Source organism: Penaeus japonicus, unplaced genomic scaffold, assembly GCF_977035675.1.
Source record: "Penaeus japonicus unplaced genomic scaffold, GWHDUDI00000001_assembly GWHDUDI00000016, whole genome shotgun sequence".
NCBI lineage: Eukaryota > Metazoa > Arthropoda > Malacostraca > Decapoda > Penaeidae > Penaeus > Penaeus japonicus.
Window position 1 is genome coordinate 6611847 of NW_028234418.1, and position 5000 is coordinate 6616846.

At 33.8% G+C, this 5000-nt stretch overlaps 1 protein-coding gene across 2 annotated transcripts in view; it reads right to left on the bottom strand.

The window, feature by feature from the left end:
- The window catches only part of LOC122252503 (uncharacterized), a 195625-nt gene that overhangs the window by 99399 nt on the left and 91226 nt on the right, over positions 1 to 5000 (bottom strand). The gene's annotated exons all lie outside the window — the stretch shown is intronic.

A 5000-nucleotide genomic window follows, 5' to 3' on the forward strand; every position in this document is an offset into this window, starting at 1 on the left:
GTTTTGTGTACACTATTTTTCTTTTTCTTTTTTTTTTTTTTTTTTTTTTTACTTTTCTTTTATTCTTTCCTTCGAACTTCCTCCTCACGACGAGTGTTTGCTTCGCCAAATATCGATAAGCGGCGCACTAGAGGAACAAGCAGCGGGAACACACAGGAGGCGGTTACGGAGCCTCGACACTTTTCATCAGTAGGATTTTTTTTTTTTTTTTTTTTTTTTTTTTTTTTTTTTTTTTTTTTTGTCTAAGAGGGGAAATTATTTATGACTCGATGCACACTCATGTTCGGATATTCAGAACCACGCAGGTGAATAAGCACACACAAGCATACACATATGTACACTAAGTATGTACGTGTACACAAACAAACGCAGACACGTACACACATCTTCAAACCAAACACCCCAGACGCGCACACATACGCACACAGAAACAACATATTTATGCAAATTCATTTAGTCTCCCTGTGATCACCATCAAAGACATCTTATAAAGGACATTAATAGAAGCTTCCCGTGACTCAGACAGTAACGGAAAAAATAAAAGCGATTTCTTTGAGTTTTGCAAATTTAAGAAACAAACATCCGTTCAGTTTTAGGCCGAACACATTAAAAAAACAAAAAAACATGTGTTCCTTTGACGTCATCCTTGGTAAGTCATCTGACGTCAGTCCAGTGCACAGGATATGATCACATGGCATCCTAGTACATCTATTTAAACTATTTAGTTTAAATAAATTTGTCAATGAAATAGCCATGAGTATTTCAGGACTTCTATTGAACTATGAGGAAGATTCATTTAATTATAGAATATCAATTCTTCTTCAATAGTTACGGACAGCTTAATTGCAGTAGGCTCTCGTGTGTTCTGAATGTGTCAATGATATTTGATGTATAAAGAATGACCTTATTTGCATAGCATTATCACTTTGGTATTAATTCACTTTCTTTCCACTCAAAAATGTTATATCACTCGTTGGATTTTTTGGTTCGTAATAAAGGTCATGTGACAAATAGTACGAAAAATAGGGATTATCCAGTTTTTCACATAGGCTAAACATGATTAATGGATTTTGGAACAAAACTCTAGGGATATTATGCGCCATTTATCAAATATGACATGAACACAAACTCCATCATAATGTGCGAACGTCTCTGCATTATGCCAGAAGAGTAAATAAATGATTAAACTAAATGATAGATATATATCATTACACATCATATCCACTTACCACGCGTAGCTTTCATCAAATGCATCATGATAAGAATTACGAATTGATATCAAAGCTTGCACCAATACTTCCCATGTGGCATCACATTAATACAACACATACTGTACTTCTAACAGAGCTCTTTTCCGAGACGCGTTTTCTCATGACTCAGATTTCTACTTAAGGAGCTCGACCGAGAGAACAAAGAAATGAACTTGAAGTAAAAGTAAACATATAAATAAGAACGAGAAGGCTCTCTGCTCTCAGTGGAGTACTTATGAAGAGGTTTACGCAAGCATTGATAACGAAACGAGTTCAGATTTTTTTTTTCTTTTTCAAATCGAATGATAAACACGAATAGCTAACCATCAAGGATTTAAATCAACATACGCAAAAAATAGGATGGAACCAATATTTCATAAGAGATATGAACAAATACAATAAGACGCGGAATATTCTCCTGGCACCCTTTTCAAACGACGCCCATCGTGAGGAGTGGTGGAAAGGCACCGTGTCCTTAAAGCCTTACAATTCTCACTTGCCTTTTCGTGCTCCTAAACAAGATCCATAGATTTGATTTCTGTGTCTCTGCCATATTTAGTTTTAATCTATCTATTAATTATTTCTCTATCTTCACACACACACACACACACACACACACACACACACACACACACATATATATATATATATATACAATATATATATATATATATATATATATATATATATATATATATATATATATATATATATATATATATATATATATATATATATATATATAGTTACGCGTTTATGTGTTTGTATATGTCTTCTTGTGTATTAGTAATAGAAATGGGGATAGAAGCGGCGTTAGGAGAAAAGACAAAAACAAACAACAACAACAAAAACACACACAAACAGGCGAGGCAAGAAAATGTCTTAAAACGAATGATTTCCGAATACACAAGGACTGTTCTTAGCAGACTCTCGGGAAACATCAGGGATCAGCGGCCTCCGGAAATCCTGTTTGCGGATGATCTGATGGGATCGGAAGACCAAGAGCGGAATTGCAAAAAAAAGATGAATAATATTGCGGAGACAAAAGAAACTTGGAGGCAAAGAGGAGAAATAGCGGGTTATGTGAATCAGCAATGGAAAGAGTTTTTTTTTTTTTTTTTTTTGTATTTTGTTAGTTAGAAGGTAATGGAATTTGAGTGAGAAAAATGGGTGTATCAATAAGTCGAGTGGAGTAAAAGAGAAAATGGCTGAAGAAAATGGAGGATATTTGTTGTTAAATAGAGAAGTTGATAAGCAGATTTTGAAGAAATGTATTCCAGGAGAGCTTTCATTCTTTCAGTAATTGGAAGTAAGTGCATGGTGGGTTAATACATATGTATGAAATGATGATGAGTGGACAAAGACCTTTAAATCCTTGAGGTTGGGTGGATGAAATGAAAAATGCAGGTAGCATATTGATCGAGATGAGAACAGAGGAATATGACGCAGAAGAGAGAGAGAGAGAGACACTAAAGAAACGCCCCAAGGCAAAAGGGACTACGTAGTTTTTGATATTTTTCTGTAGACATGAAACCAAATGAAAAAAAAAAAAAATCTTAGCGAAATATAATCAATTTGCAGAGATTCAACACTGCAAAAAAGTATAAAACATGTAATGGTTAGTAAATATGTGGCTGAATCTTTAATTACTACAAATCCCTTTTTCGATCAGCCTTTTGAATTTCTTCTAAAATGTTCAACTGAAGAACGAAAAGTTTTAAAGCGATAATTATTGTTGTGTCTCTTCTCGCCTCAACAGAATAACAATTTGACGATAAATTATACGATGCAAATGTGTACAAAAAATTTATATTGGCAATATGTTTACAAATGTTGGGTAAATCACTCTGAGCGTTCGTTTATAGAGTAGTTCAGTACATTACGAATACATTATGAAAAAAAAAAAAAAAAAAAAAAAAACAGATCGGGGTTTAAATAAAATTCAGTGAACAATGAATGACTTCTACTGGCTTTTTAATACAAATCCATCCTAACACAAATTACCTCTGCTAGAAAATCATTATAATCTAAACGTCTATTAATTCTGCATTTTCAGACGCAGACATTTCGGAAATTTATATTATTTTATAATAGTCTATTTAAACACAATTTAGTGCTTATGCGTGTTCCTATTAGCTTCATACATAGTTTTACTCATAACTGCAGTAAAATTAAAAAACGCTTTTCTATTTCCACTTTATTAGACCGAGAAAGTCACACATGTAAAATACTACTTTAGACTTTAAAATGATGAGGATATTAAAAGAAAGAAGACATTAACAGAATTTGAAAGTGTAGACGAACTGATAAAGATGATTAAAAGAGGAAGATAGTGATATAACTCGTAGGTAAAAGGATGAAAAAATATTGTAAGAAAATCAAATAATGAGAAGAAGACTGAAACTCTTCTCATTAGAATTTAATTATCTTTTTTTATCATGACAAAAAAAAAAAAAAAAAAAAAAAAAAGTTTTTCGAGAAACTTATGTCCTGTTAAGTATGTGTAAGTGCGTGTGTGTGTGTGTGTATATATATATATATATATATATATATATATATATATATATATATATATATATATATATATATATATATATATATATAAATATATATGTATATATACATACATACATATATAAATATATATTTATATATATATATATATATATATATATATATATATATATATATATATGTATATATGTATATATACATATGTATGCATGTATATACATATTTGCTCCAAGGGGATACGTTCTATCAAATAGTGAGAGTTGATTCCCGATATAGATGATTCTGTTGCAATTGGTTGCCTACAATTGTTCTTCTTATTCTTTGCTGATCATCATCACAATCATTATCACTGTCATCGTCTTCGTCATCGTTATCATCATCGTCATCACCACCACCACTATTACAAACACATACAAACACGCATATATGATTTAATTCAGACATAATTGTATTCACGCATATACATATACACATATATGCACATATATAAATACATCTTAATCTATCTACCTATCTATAAAGCATAAACGTTTATTTAAGACTTTCTTCTCTTCCTCTCCCCGTGTGCTTGATCTCCTCGCTCTCCCTCATTCGCAATTTTTTGCATCCTTTTTCTTCCAGGCACTTCTTCCCAGGCTCTCGCTTACGCAGTGTGTGCTTTATCATCCATCCCCCTTCCCATCTCTCCCCGTGAGTTGGCGAGCCTTTTTTTCGCCTCACAAAAAGGCCGTCTTGCGGGGACTCGAAGGAAGTCGCTAATTCACGTTACAACTTTTGAGCATTTCTTAAAAGGCATAGAGATGCTGGCGTTACAATGGCTGCGCGAACAATGTGGCTGCGAAAGATCCAAGGCAGATGGTATCAAGGCGGCGTATTGATTCTCCCAAGGTGGGGAAACGACAGCCTTTATCACAAGAACGACAGTCTCGGCGGCGCGAAAGCGGAAGATTAAACATGTGAGTCAACGCAGAAAGATAATACATGTGACGCATCTGGCGTTCCTGTGTCTCACCTCAACATACACACTTCTCTCAGTATACACGTTCGACGCCTTCTGTGCATCCCTTTCTTCTTGCACGCGCTTCTCCCTCTTCACTTCCTTTTGGCACTTTTTGTATATTCTTTCTCCACAATATCTTCATGACCTGCAACCTCCACAATGCAGATAAGATTAAAAGAGGCGAGAGGATAAAGCTGAGAAGCGAATATCCTTTTTGACCCAATACGCCAAGAAGA